Source organism: Lithobates pipiens, unplaced genomic scaffold, assembly GCF_037356315.1.
Source record: "Lithobates pipiens isolate NorthernLeopardFrog02 unplaced genomic scaffold, aLitPip1_a1.2 Scaffold_19, whole genome shotgun sequence".
Taxonomy (NCBI): domain Eukaryota; kingdom Metazoa; phylum Chordata; class Amphibia; order Anura; family Ranidae; genus Lithobates; species Lithobates pipiens.
The window spans coordinates 424494742-424509160 of NW_027507764.1; positions in this window are offsets into that span (position 1 = coordinate 424494742).

The window sequence follows — 14419 nt, forward strand, 5'->3', positions numbered from 1 at the left end:
GAATTAACATCTGTTCGTGCTAAATAGGTAGCGCCAGTTACCCCGGTTGCTAAAATTGTTTTTATTGTTGGAAGAAACCCCAATTGGGGATTTTCTTTTTGTGGGGGGGCTGCAACCTATAATTATATATAATTATATATATATATATATATATTTTTTTTTTTCCTGAGCCTACTGCCCCCTCTGTTTATCTATCCAACACCTAGGGTTGATTAGCGCGGTTTATTCTATTTTCAATAAAATTCCTTTATTCTGTGTTATACAATGGTCTCTATATCCGTACAGAGCTGTTCTTATTTACAAAATAAAATAGTGAAACAGTTCTAATAAACTTCTTCTTGGTGTCATGTGGTTTGTGTTCATCCTGTGCAGTTTCCTCCAGTTAAGTTGTGCTCTCACCTGGATTGACTAGGGCTGAAAAGTGTCAATGTGTGTGTATCCTTGATATTTGAAATAAAGTCCTTGATATTTGAAATAAAATTTTTATGAGTATGACATATCAAGTTACCAACTTTTCATTTGAAAACATGGCCCTACACAGGCGTACGGTATTGTACACCCCATGTAAACGAGACCTTAGAAATTGAGTTATACTGCCTCAATCAGAAGCTTTGGACACTGGCAAACAAAAAACATAAGGCCAGCCCTGTATAACCCTCAAATAGTGACTCGTGTAAAAAGATGTTGTGGTTAGTACAATAATCTTACTTTCCTTATCATACATTGAGGGACAAAGGAAGTTAGTAATTCTTAGACAACTGGGATGCCGAAAAGCAGTCCAACTGAGGGATGGGTAATAACCTACCGAAAGATTCAACATTCGTGAGAAAAATTCCACCAGGATGAGAAAAAGGATAAAGGGATAAATCTCACCAAGAGCAGATTCCAGCTAAGTTAGCAGAACTGACTGACCCAAAGAATCATTTTTTTATGTTGTTAAAATTCCATATTTTTCCACATAGAAGAACAGTATTTAAACAGTCCACAATTTCACATTTACATGAAGATGTGTAACCAACTGTGAGGAAAACAAGGACACAAATATCCAGGCACAAAGGTAGGCATATCCATAAGTGCCAAAAACGCAAAGAAAAGAAGGAACGCACTGCCTTAGTGCTACACCTTCTGACACATCAAAATGCAAAAAGCTTATTAAAATACTCATAACAGAAATAAAATCACAGGCATATCAGCATACCCAGGTACAAAGTCGCTTTGCATCTTCAGATTGGATATACGAATGAAGACCTCTCAAACACCTACAAAGAAATGTAGTAGGTGCAAATCTTCTGACTTGTTTAAAGGGCCAGGCCCTCTTCCTCAGACCTGCTTGCATGCTTGCTTGCCTGTAAATATCTTACAGCATCTCAAAAAAGTGAGTACACCCCTCACATTTTTGTAAATATTTTAATATATCTTTTCATGTGACAACACTGAAGAAATTACACACTTTGTGAGTGTACAACTTGTATAACGGTGTAAATTTGCTGTCCCCTCAAAATTACTCAACACAGCCATTAATGTCTAAACCACTGGCAACAAACGTGAGTAATGGGTAGTGATGGGAGTAAAAATGTCCAAATTGGGCCCAAATAGCCATTTTCCCTCCCCAGTGTCATGTAACTCATTAGTGTTACAAGGTCTCAAATGTGAATAGGGAACTGGTATGGCAAATTTGGTGTTATCCCTCTCACTCTCTCATACTGGTCACTGGAAGTTCAACATGGCACCTCATGGCAAATAACTCTCTAAGGATCTGAAAAAAAAAAATTGTTGCTCTACATAAAGATGGCCTAGTCTATAGGAAGATTGTCAAGACCCTGAAACTGAGCTGCAGCACAGTTTAACAGTGGTTTACCAGGATAGCTTCCACTCAGAACAGGCCTCGCCATGGTCGACCAAAGAAGTTGAGTGCACGTGCTCAGCGTCATATCCAGAGATAGTTTTTGGGAAATAGACATATGAGCGCTGCCTGCAATGCTGCAGAGGTTGAAGGGGAGGGGGGTCAGCTTGTCAGTGCTCCGAGCATACGCCGCACACTGCATCAAATTGGTCTGCATGGCTGTTGTCTCAGAAGCAAGCCTCTTCTAAAGGTGATTTACAAGAAAGCCCACAAAAATTTTCTGAAGACAAGCAGACTAAGGGCATGGATTACTGGAACCATGTCCTGTGGTCTGATGAGACCAAGATAAATGTATTTGGTTCAGATGGTGTCAAGTGTGTGTGGAGGAGTACAAAGTCAAGTGTGTCTTGCCTACAGTCAAGCATGGTGGTGGGGGGCGTGTGATGGTCTGGGGATGCATGAGTGCTGCAGGCACTGGGGAGCTACATAAATGCCAACATGTACTGTGATATACTGAACCAGAGCATGATCCCCTCCCTTAGTATAAGTACCCCAAACACATCTCCAAGATGACCACTGCCTTGCTAAAAAAGCTGAGGGTGAAGTTGATGGACTGGCCAAGCATGTCTCCAGACCTAAACCCCACTAAGCATCTGTGGGACATCCTCAAATGGAAGGTGGAGGAGCGCAAGGTCTCTAACATACACCAGCACTGTGATGTTGTCATGGAGGGGAGGAAGAGGACTCCAGTGGCAACCTGTGAAGCTCTGGTGAACTTCATACCCAAGAGGGTTAAGGCACTGTTATACAAGCTGTACACTCACTACTTTACATTGTAGCAAAGTGCCATTTTTTCAGTGTTGTCACATGAAAAGTTTTATTAAATATTTACAAAAATGTAAGGGGTGTACTTACTTTTGTGAGATACTATATGTAATATATATATATATGAAAATTAATCAATTCTGATCTACTGACGGTCTATCATTTCTTAAAGGGTTGGACAGTACAAATACCCTTAAATGACCACTTTTTTGGGAAGTAGATAGTCCAAAGTATTTGGCGAGTTTTTTTTGCGTAATTTTTTGTCAAATTTTCTGGAACAAGTGCAGTACAGCATCATACAAATAACTGGGTTGGCAGTGATCAGGGACACTGACAGGCGACAGTATGTAAAAAATAAAATGAAAATAATAATATATATATTTTTCTTTTTGTGTTTTAATACACTGTGATCAGAGCAATACAGTGTTACCATAGTAACATTGTACTTCTCTGGGGAAGTGATCAGGACCGGTTGTTTTTTTTCACATTATGATTGCTTATACCAGTAAATTTCACTGGTATAAGCAACCATTTTTACTGAATAAAACTGACTCATTCAGTCTGTATTGTTGTCATTAGCTGTGATTGGTCACAGTTAATCACAAGGTACAGATTGGCTGTGATTGCCCTGTCTATACCATGTGATCACTGTGACCAAAGCTAGCAACATAATTGTACACAATGAATGGCATGAATCAAAGCCATTCATTGTATACAATTGTCATGTGATCTGCTGTGATTGGTCACAGGGCTGGTACACCGATCAGTGACAGATCACGCCAAGGTGCGGCTCAGGAGGACATCACATTACATCCACCCCGAACGGAAAAGGTCCTGTCCAGCCATCATTTGACAATAGACTGGGCAGGAAAATGGTTAAGGATTATGTGAAGCCATTTATTATCACAGTTGTTTGACTCCTTTTTAAATCATGATAACAGAAATCACCTAAATGGCCATGATCAAAGGTTTACATACCCTGGAATATTTGGCCTTGGTACAGACACATAAGGTGACGCACAGATTAAAATGGCAATTAAAGTTTAATTTACCACATTTGTGGCTTTTTAAATTGCAGTTCATGTCTGTGTATAAACAATCAATGTGTTTGTTAGCTCTCACATGGATGCACTGAGCAGGCTAGATACTAAGCCGTTGGGAACAGAAAAGGACTGTCAAAAGACCTGCGTAATAAGGTATTGGAACTTTATAAAGATGGAAAAGGATATTAAAAAAAATATCCAAATCCTTGAATATGCCAGTACTGTTCAATAACTTGGAAGTGGAAAATTCGACGATCTCATGGTACCAAGGCAGGGTCAGGTAGACCAAGAAAGATTGTAGCCACAACTGCCAGAAGGATTGTTCGGAATACAAAGAAAAATCCACAGGTAAAATCATGAGACATAGGCTGCTCTGGAAAAAGACAGTGTGGTTGTTTCAAGGAGCAAAATATGAAAAAAAAAAAAATAAGCTGCATGGTCGAGTTGCTAGAAAGAAGCCTTTACTGTGCCAATTCCACAAAAAAGCCTGACAACAATATGCCTGACAACACCTTGACATTCCTCACAGGTTCTGGCACAAGGTAATTGTTTTTTCATTGTTTCATGTAAAATAAAACTGACAGTTTAAATATGGTTTTGTTACTTTGTACATGCCTAAAAAGTCCCACTTTGTGTACTTTACCAATATGTCATCTCTAAGGGATGTTGGCATGACACGACACATCACCTTTGAGTCCATGTAATGAATGCATCTGTCACCAACTATGAAAATTGCCCACAATTGTTCCATTCATATTACAATTACAAGCAACAGTTATGCCAGATAACTCAGACTGGAACTGAGGTAGAAAATACGGAAAAAACGGATAGCTGATACTCAAATCCCAAAAAGTAAAAACATCATCTGCTTGTTAGACAGTATGTTTGTTGATATGAATGACTGGAGTGTCTGCAGAAGGCTAAGGCCCTCTGTCATTCAATTTAATTTTATAACCCTGCAATCTTCAGTTCATCGGAGTTTGGATACGGGCTCCAAAGCTTTGCTGAGGATACGCCAGGCCCGCTAGCTGCGGTGTAGTGACTAGTCTGCTTCTTGATTGAAGTCACCTAAGAGAAAAACATTTATGGTGTAAAGAGCACCTTGAATGAATAAAATAAAATAGTAAAATATAGTTAGTATTTTCCTTAGCAGCACTGAGGAAAAGGCATCCGATCTTCTAGGATGCCAGCGAAAGTGAGGCATAAGTTAGAGGTGGGGTTATACAGCTGGCCTAATGTTTTTTGTTTGCCAGTGTCCAAACCTCCTGAACGTGGCACTATAACCCAAATAGCTAGGAATTACTATCATTATGTGTTGCTCAATGGGTAACAAAATATAGTTATCTGCATGGTTACATATGCTAACAATTCCACTTTATGTACTTAACAATATGTGGATTCTAAAGGATGTTGGCATGACACAGTACATCATCTCTGATACACCCCTTTTCATATTACAATTACAAGCGATAGACAGTTATATCGGGTTACTCAGACTGGAACTGAGGTAGATGACCTATCTGCTAGCTGATGGTAAAATACCAAAAAGCAAAAACTATCATCAGTAGCAGTCAGTATCAGATTGATTTACTAAAGCTGGAGAGTGCAAAATCTGGTGCAGCTCTGTATAGAAACCAACTTCCAGGTTTTTTTTTATTTTTTTGTCAAAGGCTAAAGTGATTGTAAAGCCTTGTTTTTTATTTATTTATTTATTTTTTAAATAACATCCATGTGATACTTACCTGTGCGGTTTTTCACAGAGCTGCCTGGATCCTCCTCTTTTCGGGTCCCTCGTTGCTGCTCCTTGCCCCTTTCCTGTCAAGTGCCCCCACAGCCAGCATTATGCTATAGTGGCATCCGAGCTGAGTAACAGCTATATCTGTCCATTCAGACATGGAGCCCCGGCCCTACCCCCTCTTCCCCGATTGGCTAACTGACTTTGATTGACAGCCGCAGGAGCCAATGGCCAATCAGGAGGAGTGTCCCGGACAGCTAAGACACTTGTGGACATCACTGAAGAGAGATGGGGCTCAGGTAAGTAATTAGGGGGTGCTGGGGAGGCTGCTACATACAGAAGTTTTTTTTATCTTACTGCATAGAATGCAGTAAGATTAAAAAAAAAACCTTCTGCCTTTACAACTCCTTTAACTGAACAAGTTGAAGTTATAGGCCGATTGGCTACCATGCAGAGCTGCACCAGATTTTGCACTCTCCAGTTTTAGTAACTCAACCCCTATGTTTGTTGATGTGAATGAATGGAGTGTCGACAGAGGGCTAAGACCCTCTGTCATTTACTTTAATTTCATATGGAAAAAGCTCCTTCACAAGGGCTTGGAGGAGACTACTGTTGGTGGATAGGAGCAGTGAAGGAGAGATGGTGCAGATCATCCTTGCAAAGACCCGGGAGAGGACTATCCACAAGCTTTGGAGACTTTGATGCTGAGAGACACAAAGTCAAATGTATCTGGTAAGTGACACTGAGCACAGAGCATTGCATGCAGCACTAAGAAGCCAGACCAGTTGCACTGAAACCCATTGTCTGTATTTGGAATACCTTAACGTGCTTTTTTGCAGCACTTTAGACACAAGTCACTTTGCAAGAAGCATTTTCTATGAAATTTGTTCAGGAAAACATTCATGCTCTTAAACGGACAGCACTTTGGGAAATTTAACCTTGCTGAGGATACACCAAGCATGATAGCTGCTATATAGAGACTAGCTCAAGCAGGTTTTCTTGATTGAATCACCTACGAAAAAAAAAATTATGGTTTACAGAGAACCTTAAACGAAATATAAAATCAAATAAAAATCCAACAAAAATGTCTAGTAAAAAATTGTTAGTATTTTCCTAACAATAAGGAATCCAATCTTCTAGGTCACGAGACATAAATTAGAGATGGGGTTATTTATACAGCGGGCCTACTGTTTGCCATAGTGCCTCCTGAAGGTGGCACTATAACCCAGATAAGGGGTAAATATAATCACCCTGGTTGCATAAATCGACATATGAATCACAGCGAAATAGACAAGAATATGGAACAGTAATAGAAAATTTCTGCTGCTTTAGCCAATTCCACTGGCACATGGTACATAAAGTAGATTTAAAGGGGAATTTCTCAGCTATAAATTAAGTCTTTCAAATCATAATTTATCAGATGTAGGCTCTGCACTGTCTGCAGTAAATCACCATGCAAAACAGCTGTGGAAGCTCACCTTTTCTATCAGTATTAGCAGACCATCTGATAGCCCACACCTCCTGTCTAATTTGTGCTTCCCAACCAAATGTCTTCTTCAAAGCACATCTGTTGGTGTTTTCATGTTGTGTTCCTACCTCTTAATTATTCTACTCCATACCTATCTTAAGGTATGTATATTGAAGCGTGTAGATACAATTATTTTTCTAGGCTGCAAACATTTCATTGATGTTTCCCTAAAACTACTTATTAAACAAAACTAAGGAAAGCACAAATAAGGTACAAATATGTATTCTTTTCATAATAAAGGATCTTTTCTAATCAAACAAATGATGCTTAAATAAGTATGAAGTCCTAAAAAATCATAATTACTATAATTTTACTTGAAAGCCAGCGAGTTCTCTAATCCAGTCCAAAAGGGTAAAACCTTATTTAAGAAAGAATGGACAAATGTCTCTCATTCAAAGACACTTTGTTGTCATCGCAACCACTGTTTCTGGGTTTTAATATCCCCTTCATTAGGGCTTTAGATGACCAGGGTCTGATCAGGACAGAAAGCCACTGAAAGCAAAACAAATCACAAAAATCAGAAATGTTTTAATACCTCCACAATTTACTAAAGAAAGCTTTTTATTGGTTGCGATTGGCAAAGCATTGCAGCTGCAGCAAGTATACAACCCTGGCTGCTCCCTCTGTGCTCCCCCCCGCCCCCCATGTGAGCAAGCTCTAATAGTGCAGCTAGTCACAGTTCTCTGGTCACCACCACACCATCTCCAGAATCAGTGTTCCTGATTACCACACCAGACCAGTGCAACAATCAACAGTCCCAATGTCACCAGAGCAGTGAATGCTAGCAACATTATATCTTATCAACACCACACCAGTGTAAGTCAGCAATGGTGTCCCCAATTGTCACTACACCAGTCCCAATGTCACCAGACCAGTGTAAGCCAGCAAGTTTTCTGATCGCCCCTAACAAGTCCCACTGTCACCAGAACAGTGCAGCCAGCAATCATGTTTCTGATAGCAAAGGTTTTCCCCTGACTGGTGCCTGTACTAAACCTTGCCTGTTTATTGACCACAATTCTGTCTGCAGCCTGGACCTACCTATTTGTCTATTTGTTGACCATGTCTCTGCTGCCTGAACTGCATGGGACTCGTATAGGTGACGTTTAACTAAGCTACAGCGCCTTGAAAAAATATTCATACCACTTGAAATTTTCCACATTTTGTCATGTTACAACCAAAAATGTATTCGTTTATTTTTTTTGATAGACCAACACAAAGAGGCACATAAATTGTGAAGTGGAAGGAAAATGATAAATGCTTTTCAATTTTTTTTTTACTAATATATGAAAAGTGTGGTGTGCATTTGTATTCAGCCGCCTTTACTCTGATATCCCTAACTAAAATCTAGTGGAACCAATTGCCTTCAGAAGTCACCTAATTGGTAAATTGAGTTCACCTGTGTGCAATTTAATCTCAGTATAAATACAGCTGTTCTGTGAGGCCCTCAGATGTTTGTTAGAGAACCTTGGTGAACAAAGAGCATCATGAAGGCCAAGGAACACACCAGGTGGTCAGGGATAAAGTTTTAAGCAGGGTTAGGTTAAAAAAAAAAAAAAAGCCCAAGCTTTGAACATCTCACAGAGCACTGTTCAATCCATCATCCGAAAATGGATAGAGTATAGCACAAGGGCAAACCTACCAAAGACATGGCTGTCCACTGACAGGCCGGGCAAGGAGAGCATTAATCAGAAAGCAGCCAAGAGGTCCATGGTAACTGGGAGGAGTTATAGAGATCCAAAGCTCAGGTGGGAGAATCTGTCCACAGGACAACTGTAATGCCGCGTACACACGACCAGACTTTCTGGCAGACTAGGTCCAACAGTCTTCCCGACTGACTTTCCAAACGAACGGCCACACACAATCACACCAAAGTTCGACAGATTCGACCGTGATGACATACGACTGGACTAGAATAAGGAAGTTCATAGCTAGTAGCCAATAGCTGCCCTAGTGTTGGTTTTCGTCCGTCGGACTAGCATACAGACAAACTGATTTTTCGACCACACTCGAGTCCATCAGAAAAAAAATTCTAAATCTAAAGTCCATCTGATTTTTCAACAGCAAAGGTCCGATGAAGCCCACACATAATCGGATTGTCTGCCGGATTCGTTCCATCGGACCTTTGCTGTCAAAAAGTCTGGCCGTGTGTACACGGCATTAGTCATGCACTCCACAAATCTGGACTTTATGGAAGAGTAGCAAGAAGAAAGCCATAAGTCATGTGGGGGACGCAATAAACATGAGGAAGAAGGTGCTCTGGGGAGGCGAGACCAAAATGTAGCTTTTTGGCCTAAAAGAAAAACCCTATGTGTGCCGGAAAACTAACACTGCATATCACCCAGAGCACACCATCCCCACCGTGAAACATTGTGGTGGCAGCATCATGTTATCGTGATCCCTTTCTTCAACAGGGACAGGAAAGCTAGTTAGAGTTGGTGGGAAGGTGGATGGAGCCAAATACAGGACAATCGTTTTTCTGACGCATCTTCATGGCAGCACACATTGGGTTGTGACTCCACCCCCCACAACCTGACAGGAGAGACACCCTGCTTCATTATTTTTTTATCCTCACCTGACAAGATTAGATGGATACCACACCTCTTAACACATTCGCCCCACCAGGTTAAGCCTTTCCTGGATGGAAGTCTCTCCTGTACAGTCTCTAAAGGAGCTATATGGAGAGAACCCCAATTTGGTGGTCTCGGGGGGGGGGGGGGGGGTCATATTTTCTAGCATTTATAAGCTTTAATACTTTGTTTGCAGTGGCTTCCTATCTTTCTTCCCAGCACAAGGAGTTAATTACCTATTTTTTCCTATCTTTTTTTTTTTTCTTTTGGTCATTCTGGCCTCTGTAGTCTCTCTGGCATCCAGATCTCAAGCCAAGATGGCAGCCACATCTCTTGCTGTGTTCTGCGCATGCACAGGAGTGAGGTAGCCAGGTAGTCTTCCTGCCCTTTTCCAAGATGCCGAGGGCGGACTGCTTCTGTGCATTCGCAATGACGTCACTCTCGCAGCTGGCGGCAGCGGATTTAAAAGGCTCAGTATTTCAGTCAGTGTAGCACTGGCTGATTTATGGACATTGCTGCAGCACAGGATTTGTTGCAATTCCTCTTAGGTAACGCGCTCCTTCCCATTCTTGCCTTACGTTCTGGTATTTTTCTAGATATCATATAATGGGGTATTTTTTTTCCAGGCTACTCGATTGCTGGTGCTATTCTGTTTCACTGCTCATGGAGTCCACTGCCCAAGCAGACCACCCTCAGCATATAAGGTAAGTTCTGGAAGGAGTTTGTCCTCCATTTAGTGGTAAGCATTGAAGAGAAAAAAAAAAGAGCATCACCTACCAGGTCAAGATCAGCAAACTCCAGGCGTAGAGGTCGCTCAGGCCATGCCTCAAGCCATAGAAGATCTAGGAGAAGCCACTCAAGATCCTCATCATCTCACATCATAGCCACTCACCGTCACCCCATTGCAACAGGCATTATAACACCCACCCTGCAGCAAATGCTTGCAGTGCTCTGGCTTTGCCAGAAAAGATGCAATAAATATTTATAATAATTAAAAAAAAAAAACTAAAATTCTGAAAAGCAAAACCCAACCTACAGTCTGCTATAAAAACATATCCAATAAAAAGTAAAAAAAATAAAATAAAAAAATCGAATGTCTCCATGAATTTAGGCCAAATGTATTCTGCTACGTCTTGGGTAAAAAAAAAAAAAAAATCCCAATAAGTGTATATTATTTGGTTTGCGTAAAAGTTGTAGCATCAACAAATTATGGTATATATACTGGAATTATTACTTTTATACAAGTAATGGCTGCAATCAGCGACTTATAGTGGGATTGCAATAGTGTGGTGGGCAACCTGACACGGGCTGGGAGCACACTAACATCAATAAAGACACTAATACAGTGATCAATGCTAATGCTATACACTGGTGACTGTACTGACACTGGCTGGGAAGGGGTCAACATCTAGCGGCGATCAAAGGGGTTAAATGCATTCCTAAGTGGAAGCACCCATCACCATGCCCAGTATCTGGAGGAGGAAATCACCCTGAAAGGAGAAATAGTTATGCTCCAAACAAATGTGTCCCTTCCATAATGAAATGCCTGTGCAGGACTTAGATGGGATTCCTTAGTGAAGAAATAGCAGAGGACAGTGGGACCAACCTCATAAGGGGTGAAGATATAAAACGACTAGACATCACGAGACAACCAAAAAGATAGGTGGGGCCCCAGTGATAGGTTGAGAATGTCTAGTAGCTGTAAGGATTCTTTGACTTTCAAAAAGGTAAAGATTGTACAATGGGATGTAAAAAGAAATCAATATACTGAGAAAGCCTGCTGGTGATGCTGGCTACAATGGATCTTCCTGGTGGGTGTAAGGGATTCTTATGCATGTTAGATGATAAAAATATTATTTTATAAGTACTCTAATGATCTTTCCAGCCAAGGAAGAGCCATAAGAGATTCAAGTTACAAATGAAAACCAGGCAGATTGGCCTGGTGAAGCCTGAAGAAGGTGGAGTCATCTAAAAAGTAGACTAGTGGCTTCAGCCAAGTAGTTTTATTCTGGAGGATTATATCACCCCCTTGGTGGGCATGCGTTCCAGAGGACCTAGGAGTACACATGTGGACAACACAGCTTGATTCCCCCTACCGGGACTTTACTGCTCATCGGATTATACCAGAACTTTGGGGCGGCAGAGTGGTGGAGTGGGTAGCACTTTCGCCTAGCAGTAAGGGTCAGTTCGAAACCCAACCATGACACCACCTGCCTGGAGCTTGCATGTTCTCCCTGTGCCTGCGTGGGTTTCCTCCGGGTACTCCGGTTTCCTCCCACACTCCAAAAGACATGCTGGTAGGTTAATTGGATCCTGTCTAAATTGCCCTTAGTATGTATGAATGTGAGTTAGGGACCTTAGATTGTAAGCTCCTTGAGGGTAGGGACTGATGTGAAATGAACAATGTATATGTAAAGCGCTGCGTAAATTGATGGCGCTATATAAGTAACTGAAATAAATAATTAGGCATATGTGAGGGATTAGCATTAAAACACATAAACTTGCCCTGTGGAAGTAAAAAAAAAAAAAAGAAGTGAAACACTTATGTACCACAGCCCTACCATATGAAATAGACTCACACAGCCACCGGGAATGGCATGGGGAAAAGCATAAAGCACTATTACAGATTGGGGATTTTAGATGTCCATTGGAGAGAACACCCCCTGGGCCCTTACCATCAATCCAGCATATCATGTAAGCTAGACATGTTTGGTAGGCTCTGAAGAAGAGGAACTTCACAAAATGAGTTAGCATATGCCTCTGCGAAATAGTTCCATGTAATGGGGACAGCTTCACATGGACCCATATAGAGCCATATGGAGCAATGGAATGATAAGCTTTTATTTGTAAGTAGCATACCTATTTCTGTTTAGTTTAGCCATAATTGGCCATAATGCACTAGGCCCACTCGTTCTTGTAGTGGTAGTGCATTGTATGACTTGTAGGCAATGAAAATTGAGAGCTGGCACATTGTTCCATTAGTGAAATCTTTCCACTTACCACCATAAGGTCAGCCTTACACACCAGGAAAAATTAATAAAAAGAGGTCCCATTTCAGTCTACTCCCGTAGTTTTAATCACAAATGTATAAAACAAAAAAGAAAAAAAAAAAAAAAAAAAAACAAGGATGCAGCCTTCAAGCACTCGAGGTCCAGTCTGTAATACCCCTCGGGTGAGCACATTGCTGAGTTCTGGGACAGGTGTATGTTTATTAAAAGTCAGCAGCTACAGATTTTATAGCTATTGACTTATTAAATCACAAAAACTACTGGAGCTCCTTTAACATGCATTTCGTTAGGGAAGCCCATTCATAGGGCTGCCAACACACAGGGACAGACCCAAAAGTGGAAATGTTTGATTAAGCAGTGTGACAATGGATGGTAGTGCCATGCACTGTGATGAGCTGCAAAGCATGTGTCAGAGCTGTATTGCCTTAGTGCATTGGGGCTCCATTCAATATGACTGGCACAGCAATATGCCAACACAGATATTAATGCAACCCACCTAATTGCAAAGGTGTATTTCAGCCCTAAACACAGACTTTGGTCAGGAGAAAGGAGGTGCTTCTGCCTACTGGGTCTACTACAAGCAGAAGAGACTCTAGCATGAAGAGAAAAAGAGCAGAGAAGGTGCCTCTAAGTGTAGAGGCCAGCAATGTTTATTGGGTAGCAGTTAACACTTACAGGGCATAAGCATAAAGGTAGGCTCATCAACATCAGGTTCCTGGCAGGGCTCTGTCACTGTATATCTGTCTCCCTGCGCCAACCAGCAGCTGGAGGGTGGGCAAAATGACCAGTAAAGTCAGCCACTGCTCTTCCAGGACCGTTTTGGAATGCAAGCTGTGTGTTTGAAACGCATGCGCCAGAAGGGACATCCGGAAAAGGGCATTGACATGTTTGAGCATGCGTACTAAGCTCCTTCTTCAAAACCTTTGAAGGAGCTTAGTATGCATGCTCCAAAACGTGTCACCATCCCTTTCGTGTCTGGCATGTGCATTACCGGAAGAGCAGTGGCCATATTTACTGGTCATCTTACCCACCCTCCAGCTGCCGGTCAGCACAGGGAGATGGGTATACAGCGAGAGAGCCCCGCCAGGAACATGATGTGAATGATGAGCCTATCGTACACCGACGTCCTTTAAGTGTTACCAAATAAACATTGCTGGCTTTCTACACTTGGGAGGTGTCTTTTCTGCTCCTATACTCTTTGGCCAGTCAAAACACACTCTTTTCAGAATAGACAACTCATAAAAAATTTTGGGATTCGTTTTATAATGATTTTATAGTGTGCGTTACCATTGTGGGGACTCTCTCCCCCCCCCCGACATAGGACATTGTAAGCTGAGCTTGTCATTTTACTTCTCTAAAAACACATTCCACATATATTGTTTTTTTTTCCCCCTGTGGATATCTTTCAAGTTCTTTCAAGCTTGCATGCCCACTTACCATCTCAATTTGAATTTGTATTAGTAAATCGGTTAGAAAGTTGTGTCTGGAACCATCGGCTGGTGGCATCAGGAAATATGCAATCAGCTTATAACACACAGGACAGAGTGTTATAAGCTTGAAGGGCTCGTAAATACAGTGCTTATTTCTTTAATACATCTTACGATTCTAAAAGTTGTAAACATATGCTCCAAAAAACACACAAGCATACACACCTTGTATATTTTTTTTTTTTTAAACAAAACCAGTATTAAAATTAAAATAAAATAATAAAAAATAAAAAAAAAAGTGTGGGTCACAAATAATTTATTCTTGTAAAAGTACAAGTTTGGCAAAGACAGCAAAAAATTGATGGCAGTAACTGCCCATACTAGGTTAGTTTGCATTTCTTGTGTATTTTATTAGGTTTTAAAACAGGAAAAAAATATTCCTC